The 15,426-nt window shown below is 42.9% G+C and overlaps 1 pseudogene; it reads left to right on the top strand.

The window, feature by feature from the left end:
- The window catches only part of LOC112069488 (uncharacterized), a 205,053-nt pseudogene that overhangs the window by 183,218 nt on the left and 6,409 nt on the right, over window positions 1-15,426 (top strand).

Raw genomic sequence — 15,426 nt, forward strand, 5'->3', positions numbered from 1 at the left:
GAGAGAGAGACGATCGAAGAAGAGAGGAAGGAGAGACGAGAGAGATGAAGAAAGACGAGACAGAGAGAGAGAGAGAGAGAGAGAGAGGAGAGAGAGAGGAGAGACGAGAGAGAAGAGAAAGAGAAGAAGAGAGCGAGAGGGAGAGAGGAGAGAGAGAGAGCAGTCGAGAGAAACAAAAGAGGTCAAGTCAGACCCCACAATAAACACACACTCAAAGACTCCATGTGTTCTGTTTTGGAATCAGTGATGTTGGGCGAAGTTGACTATCAATGAGACCTTTGCAGATCTGGCCAAAAATCCCTCTTCAAAGGCTGCTTAAACTGATGCTAAATATTGATGGCCATTCAATCTCAGTACAGTGTAATGTGGACATTCAGTTACACAATGTGCCTCCGTTTGCTCTCGGTAAACAATTTACAGCTGTCCAGCTTACACCTCAACCACATCGTTAGACCTCTCATAATCCAACACCCAGGAGGGTTCTTTATGATCCATTGAAACCCATATGAAGTCAATGGCGCCTCCCAAATTCAATCACATATTTGGTACATACACATCTGAATCATCTGTAATGCTATCTCCTGATACCTTTCAATACGAGTTAACATGCCTTTGGAAATCCCTTAGAACAAGCATGAAAGAAAGGCAATGGCCACAATAGGTATTTGTCAGCTTTCTGTGTATTTGATTGATGATAAAAAGAAGGAAAGGGAGAAGCTGAGAGCAGAGTGACTGAATGGGAGAACAGGACGAGGAAGGCACTTCGCCCATCCAATCCTTTGTGGCAGAAGGGAGGGCGTGATACGCGGTATAGGTAGACAAGGGTTGACCGGCTGTATAAGAGTTCATGTAACCGTGTGGTGGTGTGTGTGGTGTGTGTTGTGTGTGTGTTGTGTGCTGTGTGTGTGTGTGTGTTGTGTTGTGTGGTGTGTTCGTGTGTGTGTTGGTGTAGTTGTTTGTGTGTTTAACCTATTCTCGTGTGGGCGAATTCATCTTGTACAACTGGGACATGTGTCGGGTCCTCATGATCCTCTAGCGTTAGGATTAACGATTAGGTAGTTGTAGTTAGCAATTACATTAATGTTAGAGACTAGGGTTAGTTTTAGTAGTTTTAGGTGTAGGTATTGGGTTACGTTAGGTTAGGTTAGGAAGGCTAAGTGTTAGGTTTTTAGGGGTTCAGTTTTTAGCAGTTAGGACTAATTAGAGCTAAGGTTTGGTGTTAATTTAGGTTAAGGTTTAGTTTAAAGGGTTTCTCTTTATGCTGGTATTAAAAAACGTCTGGTTGGCACAGGCCTATCTGCAAGCTTTCGCCCGGTTTCTAATTTGTAACATCAGACCGGTCTGTGTCGAGAGGGTGTAGAAACATGAAAGGCAATTAAGTGTTACGGGTATAGAGTACGAGCCGTTAGGTTAGGGGTTCAGAAAATAGGATTTTAATGGGACTGATTTGGTGTGTCCCACTCAAGGTCAGCTGTATCAAGACTGTGCTGTGTTCGCCCAAACGGGGACTTGAGGACTATTAAACAGAATGGCCTTTTATTAAGATGCTTTTTGTTCAATACATCTAACAGGGAAATTCCCAATTTTCCGCCCTGTTGTATTTAAAATGTCGAATCTGGAGAGTCAATGAAGTACGTTCCATGCTCCGAAACAAGCAGTGACCATGTCTCAAAACCACTCGAAAACCACCCTCCAATAAGTCTCCACGGACAATATCTTCTTCAAAGCCTCTAAACCCATTTCATGCCTGACTCTCTATCAGTATTAGTAGAATTAAAACAGAGCTTCTGTTCGATGTCAGCTGTCTTCAAGTGCCGGGGCACCCTCTGAATCTATCAGGTCCACAGTCATTTCTGTGACTGCGACGATAACTAGAAACCCGATGATGAGGTGTATGGCGAGCGCGTGCACACACACACACACACACACACCCACATCACACACACATCACACCAGCACAACACACACACACACAAAAGATCCACACCACACCCACACACACACACCCACCACCACACACACACACACACACACCTCAGTGTTTCCACAAGCACACGGAGTACCAGCCAAAATAAGCCCGGATCCCCGGGCTGAGACAAGCTCCATTTGGTGGCCTCTTGGAACATTCTAATGCCTTGATTCCATCCAAAGATACACAAGAAAATTCAATACTTTATTGAGTTTACGCTCGCCATTGGAACAATTTTTGTTGTGTGTGTTGTGTTTTACAAATTTTTAATGACTGAAAATATGTGTATGTAGATCTAGTTTGTTTGTTTTTGGATCCCTCAGTACCGTCTAGTCCTAGCCCTATATGATCATGAGGACCTTTAACCGGTCTTCTCTTTGAGATTAAAACTATTTTACTGCAAGATATGAATGCCTGCCAAAATTTATTTTGCTTTCTAAATCTAGTATTTTATCTAACAACAGAACAAATATAGTAAATTGCCAATTTCACCTCCACTTTAACAAATGTAAGATTTTAACATATCAACCGCAAATTGTGTGCATGGGCACTTTTCAAAATGGAAAAATAAAATGTCGGTCTCTGAAAATAAACTAAACATGATGACGAATGAAGTTCTGGGTCAGTGTATACGTGTTAGAGACCGAGAAGTCAGACATATCGGTCAATCCAGTGAAAAGAATTTCCAATAAGTGAGTTTGTTTCCGCTAGACTCATGTTTTGTGAATTGCAGTATTGTTACCTTTATTCAAAAAAAACTCTTGTTTGACAAGCTGATCCAATATTTCTTCTTAAGAATCTTGTAAGAGTCCTGGTGACTCTGCCCAGGTCTTCTCAGTAGCTTGCTTAAGAGCATCTTTCTCAGCTATCTGTCCATGATCAGGTATGAGCTGAAAGAATGACAGCAGGTGTTAAAACAGGGCTTTGTCCACACCAGACCAGTCAATACGTCGCATTGTCAACTACCTTTAATAAATCGTCCAGACATAGAGATCGAAGTATCTTTGAACAAGTACCATAACAGTCCTAGCACTTTAAAACAATTCATCCGTATTCTTTGATTCATATTTTGGACATTAGCCTCCCTATTGTTTCTGCAGTGCGAGGAGGATAGTCACGCGTCTTCATCGAATGTTGTTCATTATTTATCTGAACGAGTAATTCTGCCAAAAGTCCTACCAATTCGTACTGCGTAAATGTATGTTCTCTCTTACCGAGTTGCGACTTGTAGCTACTGCCCAGTCAGATAACGTTCAACATCAGCTGTTCTGGCAGCACTGATGCATACATGGCACCATACTAGTTATTAAATACGTTTATGATGATTTATGAAATGGCAGAGCAGGATACATGAGATTGACTTCATGTTCGTTGCAGTTGCATCACCATGTATAGACTAGTGCAGCTTTGCTGTTCGTCAATCAAATCATCAGTAAGGCCTACGTGCCAGCCACTTTCATGGTCCGCATATCAAAGCCACGCAAAAGCAAAATTAAAATTAGGCCTTGTGTCCAGAATAAACAATAGGCCTGGATCGGATTTCACTCATCGCTTCATCCGGGCGCCATTTGTTATGGCTACGTGCCAACACTTGAACTACTAATTGACTCATCGCACCTGCAGTCAGGTCATCGTTCTTTCTCCTTCCGTGTGTAAAGAATTGTGTGCCCTACATCTAACACCACCCACAGCACACAGTTGTACAGAGGAGGCGCATAGGCGACAGACAGCAGCACTTGTCATAAGCACAGTTGTTTCCTCTGTCATCACTGTACTTTGTGGCTGACACGGGCACTGTCCAATGAATAGATTGAATCTGCCTAGAAGATGCATGTTAATTAGCCTTATACGTGGGAGGATCGGGCTTGCGCTGAACGTTTTTTTCTGACTGGTGCCGAAGGGCTAAATAGTATATGACGCTAGCGCTACGGCATTATAAGTGAAAAAAGATGATCCATACTGAAACGAATGAGTGTGCAACCGCGCTATATAAGCTGTAGACCAACAGCGTCTGATGGCTTAGTCGAAAACACTGACAATAAACACACAACAGAACATCACAGACACACACAACAGCATCACACTTACACACACCACACACAACATCACCACACGCGACACACACACCTTACACACCCATCACAGCACTAATCCCTTCGTGATCTCACCTGCTGTCAGGTCTGTCTCACTTGTCCGCATGTATACATTCATGGTACCTTGCAGAGTTCGAAGCCAAGCACGCTGTCTATCTGAGGACGTTGATCGTCGACGGCCCCTGCGGGCACGCCATGGTGACTCCCAAGCGCAGGCCTGCCTTCGTGTACCCAAGATGGCACCTAGCGGTGTTATCGAACGGCAGCTCTCCATCATCTCCTCTTCCAGTGACAGGATCCTTCAGAGAGGAGACATCAGACTAAGCATCAGGGTCAGTTACGCTACAGCAGATTCAGGTAGCGCTACCGGCAGAACTCACAGTCGTATCGAACGGCATCGTCAGTCCTTAGTGTCAGTGTAATAGGATGGGGCTAGGCCTCTGATGAAGGTTGCGGTGCTTGGTATCTCGATTATCACACGTCGAAGCTGACAAAAGCTAAAAAAAAGCTTGTTCTGTAGACTGACGGTTAAACCTGACTCAAAGTAAAGGTTGCAATAAAAATAAGTGAGGGATTACACCCAGTGCCTTCATCGAAAGTATGCATACTACACCCCCATTTGACTTAGTCTGCCACATAGTTTTTGTGAAACAGTCCGTATTATGAAAATACTGATAGGAGTTAGCTTACTTCCAGAGCAGTTAATGATAAACTTAATCTTACTTCTGACGAGGTGTAAGTGATACAGAGGTTATGCAGCCTCACAGGGACAGTTTACTTGATAGCCGAGCCAAGTATATGCGGCATGCCACGGAGCAGTGACTGACAGGAGTTGATCTCACCGCCAGCTCACGGGTTTAAAACGGACTACCAGAGGTTAGATGACGCGTGCAGCACAGTTAATGAATACAGAGGTCTGTAGGGTACCGCTCCTAGACAGTTACGGGTTACAGGAGTTATGACCGTGCTCAGTACTGGTATCTCATCCGTATGCATTTAGATGATATGAGGTTATTTGTTACCTTTCATGACAGATTGATGATTACAGAGGTAAGCTTCCAGACTATTAGATAGGTTATGCCAGATTGATTACCTTCCAAAGACCTTTATGTACTTCCAGACATGTACTTGCAATAGATGGTATTCTCTCCAGGCTAGCCGCTATATCCACTCCTCTCTCTCTCTCAGTGGGAGAAGCTCCAGATGACGTCTAGCGAGAGGAGGAAGATCATTTGTTCTGTGACGTTCCATGTCATCGCCATAACTTGCGTGGTGTGGTCCCTCTACGTGCTCATTGACCGCACTGCAGACGAGATCAGAGCAGGTTAGCACAGTCACCAAAAGCACCACAACACCCTTCAGCATGGACACTGCATACCACATACTCTTCAATTCTTTCACTGCATGCTACACCACTACACACCTTGGAACAGCCACACACCCCTCAGCATGGACAGTGCAAGCCAAAAGCACCACAACACCCATCACTCAATACAGTGACGGCAAAAACACAATACATAATTCTAGTACAGTACAACATGACACATACACACACATACACACACTCTCTCGGGTCATGCCCGTTCACACAGATTGACATGTTGTGTTTCTGCTCTGATCGTTATAATAGTTAGTACCCATCCATAATAACAGGCCAGTGTATCTCTTTCACTGTCTTCTTACATCAAGTCATTTGGCAGCTAGTACTCTAAGCATGGCGCAAGACAATTAGGAGTTTCTTCTGGGTCTGTTAAGATGTTATTGTACTGCTAAGGAGCGGCAGGTAGCCAAGTGGTTAGAGTGTTGGGCCAGTAACCGAAAGGTTGCTAGATCGAATCCCCAAGCTGACAAGGTAAAAATCTGTCGTTCTGCCCGAGGCAGTTAACCCACTGGTCCTMGGCCATCATTGTAAATAAGAATTTGTTCTTAACTGACTTGCCTAGTTAAATAAAGGTTCAATTTGAAAAAGGAGAAAGGATGGGAGAGAGAGAACCACCATCTGTTTTCACGAGTTTGACTAGGGTGTGTTAAACGGGCATGTTAAACTGAGTTATACTGTATAGTGTACATTCAATCATCTGTTCTCTCTCTCTCTTTCTCTCTCTCTTTCTCTCTGTCACTGGTAATACATTGTAATGACAATCTCTTCACCCATGCAGCCGGAAGAATCCCAGGTAAATTTTTCACCTTTGACCTTTAACCCTGTTTTATGTCATTTCCTGTGAGACTGGGCTCTGGTGTGTAGGTCTTTCTCTCATTTCAAATCACCTTTTATTTGTCACATGCTTCGTAAACAACATGTGTAGACTAACAGTGAAATGCTTACTCACGAGCCTTTCCCAACAATACAGATAAAGAGAAAATAGAGAAATAATAGAAAAGTAAATCAAGTAATAATAGATACACAATGAGTACCGATAATATGGCTATATGCCAGGGGTACCAGTACTGAGTCGATGTGAAGGGGTACGAAGTAATTGAGATAGATATGTACATATAACTAGGAATAAAGTGACAGATAATAAACAGTAGCAGCAGCGTGTGTGATGAGTCAACAAAAGTTAGTGCAAAACAGGTCAATGCAGACAGTCCGGGAAGCTACAGTATTTGGTTAACTATTTAACAAACTATTTAGCAGTCTTATGGCTTGGGGGTAGAAGCTGTTCAGGGTCCTGTTGGTTCCAGACTTGGTGCAGTCTATGGTGGCTGGAGTCTATTACTATTTTAAGGCCTTTTTCTGACATTGCCTGGTATAGAGGTACTGGGTGGCAGTCCACACTACCCTCTGTAGCGCCTTGCGTCAGATGCCAAATAGTTGCCATACCAAACGGTGATCTAGCCAGTCAAGATGCTCTCAATGGTGCAGCTGTAGAACGGTTTGAGGATCTGAAGACCCATGCCAAATCTTTTCAGCCTCYTGAGGGGGAAGAGGCGTTGTCGTGCCCTGTTAATTACTGTGTTAGTGTGTTTGGACCATGATGGATCCTTAGTGATGTGTACATCGAGGAACTTGAAGCTTTCGACCCGCTCCACTATATCCCTGTCAATGTGAATGGGGGCGTGCTCGGCCTTCATTTCCTGTAGTCCATGATCAGCTCTTTTGTCTTGCTGACGTTGAGGGAGAGGTTGTTGTCCTGGCACAACACTGCCAGGTCTCTGACCTCCTCCCTATTGGCTGTCTCATCGTTGTCGGTGATCAGGCTTACCACCGTCATGCCATCGGCAAACATCATGATGGTATTGGAGTCGTGTGCGGCCACGAAGTCGTGGGTGAACAGGGAGTACAGGAGGGGACTAAGCATGCACCCCCGAGGGGCCCCTGTATTGAGGGTCAGCATGGCGGATGTGTTGTTGCCTATCCTCACCATCTGGGGGTGGCCCGTCAGGAAGTCCTGGATCCAGTTAGAGAGGGAGGTGTTCAGTACCAGTGTCCTTGGCTTAGTGATGAGCTTGGAGGGCACTATGGTGTTGATCGCTGAGCTGTAGTCAATGAACAGCATTCTCACTTAGGTGAAAGTGGAGTGTTTAGTGCAATAGAGATGGCCTCATCTGTGAATCTGTTGGGGCGGTAGGCGAATTGGAGTGGGTCCAGGATGATAGTGTTAATGTGAGCCATGACCAGCCTTTCAAGCACTTCATGGCTACAGATGTGTGTGCAACAAGGCGGTAGTCATTCAGACAGGTACCTTGGTATTCTTGGGCACAGGGACTATGGTGGTCTGCTAAAAACATACTGTGTCAAGGAGAGGTTGAAAATGTCAGTGAAAACACTTGCCAGCTGGTCAACGCATGCTCTGAGTATGCGTCCTGGTAATCCGTCTGGCCCTGCGGCCTTGTGAATGTTAACCTGTTTAAAGAACTTACTCACATCGGCCACGGAGAGCGTGAACACACAGTCATCCGGAACAGCTGGTGCTCTCACGCATGGTTCAGTGTTGCTTGCCATGAAATGAAGATAGATAGGCATTTAGCTCAGCTGGTAGGCTTGTATCACTAGGCAGCTCGCGGCTGGATTGCCATTTGTAACGGACCATATTCAATGCTAGCGAAACTGACCTGTAGCTTAGCATCCGCTTCATCGGACCACTTCCGCATTGAGCGCGTCACTGGTACTTCCTGTTTGAGTTTTTGCTTGTAAACAGGAGGATAGAGTTATGGTCAGATTTGCCAAATGGAGGGCGAGGGAGAGATTTGTATGCGTCTCTGTGTGTGGAGTAAAKATGATCTAGAGTTTTTTYGCCTCTAGTTGCACAGTTGAGTGCGGTCTTAGTGTCAGCATCGGTTTGTGGTGGTAAATAGACAGCTACGAAAAATATAGATAAAACTCTCTTGGTAAGTATACTGAACAAAAATATAAACGCAACATGCAACAATTTCAACAATTTTACCAAGTTACAGTTCATATAAGGAAATCAGTCAATTGAAATCAATTCATTAGGCACTAATCTATGCGTTTCACATGACTGGGAATACAGATATGCATCTGTTGGTCACAAATACCTTATTTTTTTAAAGGTAGGGGCATGGATCAGAAATCCGGTCAGTGTCTGTTGTGACCACCATTTGCCTCATGCAGCGCGACACCTCCTTCGCATAGAGTGGCTGTTGATTGTGGCCTGTGGAATGATGTCCCACTCCTTTTTTAATGGCTCTGCGAAGTTGCTGGATATTGGCGGGAACTGGAACACGCTGTCGTACACGTCGATCCAGAGCATCCCAAACAGGCTGAATGGGTGACATCGGGCCATGCATTATCATACTGAAACATGAGGTGATGGTGGCAAATGAATGGCATGAAAAYGGGCCTCAGGATCTCGTCACGATATCTCTGTGCATTCAAATTGCCATCAATAAAATGCAATTGTGTTCGTTGTCCGTAGCTTATGCYTGCCCATACCATAACCCCAACGCCATTATGGGGCACTCTGTTCACAACGTTGACACAGCAAACCGCTCACCCACACAACGCCATACACGTGGTCTGTGGTTGTGAGGTCAGTTGGACGAACGGACACATTCTCTAAAACAACATTATGGTAGAGAAATTCATATTTAATTATCTTGCAACAGCTCTGGTGGACATTCCTGCAGTCAGCATGCCAATTGCACGCTCCCTCAAAACTTGCGACATCTGTTGCAYTGTGTGACAAAACTGCGCCTTTTAGAGTGGTCTTTTATTGTCCCCAGCACAAGGTGCACCTGTGTAATGATCATGCTGTTTAATTGGCTTCTTGATATGCCACACCTGCCAGGTAAATGGATTATCTTGGCAAAGGAGAAATCCTCATTAACAGGGATGTAAACAAATGAGTGCACAAACTTTGAGAGAAATACGCTTTTTGTGCGTGTAGAAAATTTCTGGGATGTTTTATTTCAGCTCATGAAACATGGGATCAACATTTTACATGTTGCGTTTATATTTTTGTTCAGTGTAGTTTCTCATCAACGGTTTTCATGAGGTTTTCTAACTCAGGCAAGCAGAACCTTGAGACTTCCTTAATATTAGAGATCACGCACCAGCGGTTGTTTTAACAAAGAGACACACATCACCCCCCTTGAGCTTACCCGATGCTGCCGTTCTGTCCGATGCATAGAAAAACCAGCTAGTGTATTATACGTCCTTGTTCTGCCAAGTTTCCGAAAAACATAGGATATTACAGTTCTTCGGGTCCTGTTGATAGGATAGTCTCGAACGGAGCTCGTCCAGTTTGTTCTATACATTTGCCAATAGAACAGAGGGTAGAGGCGGATTATTTACTCGTTGCCATGGTTTCAACAGGGTACCCGCACGTCGGCCTCTATATGTGAACGWCCGGCAGAAAATGKCCCTTCAATGTTTTGGTGCCTACTGGAGAGCTCTTCTTTGTCTACACCCATTAAGCATCGTTCACATCCTCTTAAGCTTTAGCCCCACCCACCTTTTTAAGGATTCACATGTGAGGTTATGTATTTAACAWCCAAAGATTTCAAGACTAAAGGCTGGTTTATACAATGGGTGTTTTCGTAAAATTTAGACTGGAGTGCCAGAGTGTGCTCTGGGCATTTGGAAACTCAGAGCGTTGTCAGATTGTCCGTTCATAAATTCAGAGTGTTTTGCTATCAGAGCATTCAGAGTGCACACTGGACGCTCTGGCCGAGGAGTAGGGTTGATCCGAGCGTTCTGTCTTAAAACTTCTTATGGGCGGTAGCGTCCCACCAACATCCGGTGAAATTGCAGAGCAAGAAATTCAAACGACAGTATTATAAATATTTAACTTTCACAGGTGTAATACATCAAAATAAAGCTTAACTTCTTGTTAATCCAGCCGCTGTGTCAGATTTCAAAAAGGCTTTAYGGCGAAAGCAAACCATGCGATTATCTGAGGACAGCGCCCCGCATACAAACACATGAAAAACATATTTCGACCAGGCAGGTGCGACACGAGTCAGAAATAGCGATATAAAAAATGCCTTACCTTTGATGATCTTCTTCTGTTGGCACTCCAAAAGGTCCCAGTTACATGACAAATGGTCCTTTTGTTCGATAATGTCCTTCTTTATATCCATAAAAACTCAGTTTAGCTGGCATGCTTCAGTCAATAATCCACCCAGTTTCCTTCCATCAAAATGCATACAAAATGAATCCCAAACGTTACTAATAAACTTTTCCAAACAAGTCAAACAACGTTTATAATCAAACCTTAGGTACCCTAATACGTAAAGAAACGATCAAATTTAAGACGGAGAATCGTTATTGTATTTACCGAAGAAAAATACCAAAGAACACGCTCTCTTCCACGCGCTTGGATCCACAACAGCCAAAATGGGAGCCACCTAGAAAAACTACAATTTCTGGCTCATTTTTCCAAAAACCAGCCTGAAACTCTTTCTAAAGACTGTTGACATCTAGTGGAAGCCCTAGGAACTGCAATCTGGGATTTATAATAAAAGTGAAAGCCATTGAAAATAGGGGTAGGCTGATTTTTTTTTTGGGGGGGGTGGTTTGTTCTCTGGGTTTCTCCTGCCATATCAGTTTTGTTATACTCACAGACATAATTTTAACAGTTTTAGAAACGTTAGAGTGTTTTCTTTCCAACTCTACCAATTATATGCATATCCTAGCTTCTGGGCCTGAGTAACAGGTAGTTTACTTTGGGCACGCTTTTCATCCAGACGTCAAAATACTGCCCCATACCCAAGAGAGGTTAACAACAGCAGTCAACACCCAAACTAACTGGCTAATGTTGGCTGGCTTGCTAGCTACTTCCACACACAAATGAGAGAACAGCTCACTGACCATTTTACTTGCCCTAACAGAGCTGGTTAGGCTGTWTTTATGTTATCCAGAGCGTTGGTGACTGTAACTGTGCGGCTGGCAACAATTTAATTACGCTTTTTTGCCAACGTTTACTGACACCGGCCATATTCAACGGGCGTTGAGTGTTCGTAAATTTGTCAGTTATTCTGCACTCAGCAGGGATGCAAACTGCTGAGGGCCCAAAAAGGTGACACTGTTTTTTGTTGCACTGAACTCCATGCTAGGGAGTAATGCAGGTTTTAACTAATTAAACAACAAAGAATATGATCTACATGATCAGTCTCTGTGTGTAAAATAAAAAGAAAGCAAGCAATCCAATGTTCTTTGTTGTCTAGACTTTACTGCAAATGACACTCAAGTCTTGAGAAAAAAACAATACACTAATATAGCAGTTAGCCATGACAGSCTTTATAATAGAACACTTGTGACCATGACAGCCTTTATAATAGAACGCTTGTGACCGCACACATAAATATTGCACTTGGGAAAAAAACATCATAAAGTAGAAATAGAATGAAACAAACAGGCATTCTATTTTTGCTCTATTATAGTGGCCACTATAGACATTGCCTGTGGACATCTGTTCTACAATGTGCCAGCAAAAGTGAGAAAGAGGGAAAGTGTGTGGTGTTCCTTTCACCTGTCTAGCGGCACCAGCTTAAGCCAGGCCCAGCTCCAGCTACACTTCATCCCTGAATCCACTTGTTTAACAAGCAACGCCTCATTTTCACCTAATTATCTCATTCTAAAAAATTAACCACATACTGTAGAGGGAAAACATTATTTAACAGCTAGTGGTTAGTTCGTTAACATTTCACACAGATTGCCAGGGTCCGTAAGCAACTAACGCGTTATAACTTGAGCCGTACACCAGTTAATACTATGGCGAATTGGTTAGGTTACTAATGTTAGCTCATCTGATGTTGTAACGTTAGCTAGCTAACGTTAGCTCTCTGACTTTATTAGCAAGCTAATTTTCACACCATAAACTAAATAATTTGATCAGATAAGTTGGCTAATGTTGCTCAACATTTCTTTGGCTATCTAACAGAGAATTCGATCCAGCTAGCAAGATACTTAAAAATGCTAATACTTGTTCCACCATACTTTCTCCCTCACCTCAAACTTTCCAAATGCCATCCCCACCAAACTTCTCATCCCCGTCTCCGTGGTCAGGCTTCTCACCTAACGTTACCTTTACTTCCCAGAACACGCACTGATGCTGTAGTAAATTGGTTGTCTCTTCTTTCTTTAGTCACGTGCAGCGCTGCATTCTGTTGTTGTGTAAATGATTGGCTGAGCCTTGGATACAGCCAGTATTGCTCCAAACACGCATCACTCATTCGCTTACAGCCAGTAGTGATCCAACCCCCCCCCCCCCACAAACATTTCTAATCGGATCTACACGAATCACGTGGATCACCTATTTTGGATTCTAAATGGCGAATTTCGCCGAAAGGTGACTAGTTTGTATCCCGGACTCAGACGAGAGTGCTCTGAAATCGGTAGATTTCCAGAGCGAATTTACCAGCTAGCCAGAGTGAATTTACAAGATACATGTATCGACAGTTGTTGCAGTGACATCATAAACATTCTATTGAAATAGTTACTTGCATAGTGGAGTATTTTGTTTAGACATGTAGCTAGCTAGCTAAACAATGAACCATAGTCCCAACTCATAGCGTTACTACCCTGCATGAATCTGCAGATAGCTAACCAAACAGGTTCAATGTTAGCTAGCTAACATTAGGCTATAACTTGAAATTTAAAATACTTTCTGAAAATGTAGCTAGCTAGACTATTACCCTTATACATGGATGGACGCTTCTCCCTCTCTGTCATGGATGCCATGGTTGCCCTTAGTTTGAAGATGGAATCCGGAGACAGGTGTTTTATACAACAGACATCTGTGTTTTCTCTTTTCGACTCCATCTGCATATTTGCAATCAAACGCCAGAATTTTCTCCATCTCCTTAGCTATTATACTCTAATTCCACGGATTTTAAAACTCGGTCCTCCAGAAAGTGGAGAGCAACACTTATGCAGTTCTACTACGTGATATCTTTCAAAAAAGTTGCATTAGAAAGGATTACCTACACATACTGACCAGCTCATGTTATAGACAGAGTACATGGCATGCTACATGGCAGACCAATCCGAACTCATCTTTCGGCATGTCCAGCCCACTCATTATCTCAGCCAATCATGGCTAGCGGGAAGGTTGCTGSCTTTTTCTGTAGTTAAACCAACTAGGCTCCCAATTTAACAATTGTATTCGTATTTACAGATGGCATACAAGTTTGTTATTAAGGCACATGGAAGTTCACATGTTCCGGAAGGCATTTCTGCCAAAAAACACATTTAGATTTTTTTTTTTAAACGTTTACGTTCAAATGGCTCTCCTGTGAAGTAGTGATGCGCGACATATGCCTACTTTCCTGAAACGAGCCACATATAGCCGTCTCTTTCTCTAGCAAGTGTCTGGGATTAGTGCCTGGTCCGAAATGAGCAGTATGTCCTGTGCCGCCGACTCATTGAATTAGAAATCTTCATCCAAGTCGAGGTTAGTGATTGCTGTTCTGATGTCCAGAAGCCCTTTTCACTCATAGGAAACAACTGTGGAAACATTACAAAGCATAATTGGTTACGAGGCCGTAATAAAGTCAAGCTCCATTCTCATTTCATCTTTTCTTGATTCCTCTCAACCTTTCTCCTCGCCTCCATCTCAAATAATCCCCCCCCCACAAGGACAAAAAGAAAACCCACCCATGCCTTTCTTGCACTTTTCTTAATAGCACTGACTTTGCTAATAGCGAGGAAAGTTTGACTTACTATGACTGTGATATGTGGTTGTCTATACCTTGAGATTAATGCACTAACTTGTAAGTCGCTCTCGATAAGAGTGTTTGCTAAATTACTAAAATGTCAAATGTTTTTAAAACGCATTGGAGAAGGCCAGAGTGGAGGGACGTTGGACCTTCTTCTCCAATCTGTTTGGGAAGGAGGTAAGGCGATAGGACGCAAGGAATTGCGGAAAGACTCATTGAGATAGGGTCATGTAGGAAGTAAGAACTATCTACTCCCATTTCTTTCATCTTTCACCATTCACCATCTCTTAACTTGAAAGAATGATTATTATAGCATCGTCACCCTAGATAAGCACATACAGTTGAAGTCGGAAGTTTACATACACCTTAGCCAAATACATTTAAACTCCGTTTTTCACAATACCTGACATTTAATCCTAGTTAACATTCCCTGTCTTAGGTAAGTTAGGATCACCACTTTATTGTAAGAATGTGAAATGTCAGAATAATAGTAGAGAGAATGATTTATTTCAGCTTTTATTTCTTTCATCACATTCAAAGTGGGTCAGAAGTTTACATACACTCAATTAGTATTTGGTAGCATTGCCTTTAAATTGTTTTCCCATGTGTTATACTTGCGTACTATTGTTTTGTACAGATGAACGTGGTACCTTCAGGCATTGGTAATTGCCTCCAAGGATTGAACCAGACTTGTGGAGTCCTACAATTACTTTTTCTGATGCCTTGGCAGATTCTTTTAGATTTCCCATGATGTCAAGCAAAGAGGCACTGAGTTGAAGGTAGGCCTTGAAATACATCAACCGGTACACTCCAATTGACTCAAATGATGTCAATTATCAGAAGCTTCTAAAGCCATGACATAATTTTCTGGAATTTTCCAAGCTGTTTAAAGGCACAGTCAATTTAGTGTATGTTAACTTCTGACCCACTGGAATTGTGTTACAGTCAATTATAAGTGAAATAATCTGTCTGTAAACAATTGTTGGAAATATTACTTGTGTCATGCACAAAGTAGATGTCCTAACCAACTTGCCAAAACTATAGTTTTGTTAACAAGAAATATGTGGAGTGGTTGAAAAACTAGTTTTAATGACTTCCTAAGCGTATGTAAACTTCCGACTTCAACTGTATCTATGGCTGTGACTGTTTGCAATGTATTTTACATATCTCTCTCTCTCTCTCTCTCTTCTCTCTCTCTCTCTCTATCTCTCTCTCTCTCTCTCTCTCTCTCTCTCTCTC

The sequence above is a fragment of the Salvelinus sp. IW2-2015 genome, unplaced genomic scaffold (assembly GCF_002910315.2).
Source record: "Salvelinus sp. IW2-2015 unplaced genomic scaffold, ASM291031v2 Un_scaffold1026, whole genome shotgun sequence".
Taxonomy (NCBI): domain Eukaryota; kingdom Metazoa; phylum Chordata; class Actinopteri; order Salmoniformes; family Salmonidae; genus Salvelinus; species Salvelinus sp. IW2-2015.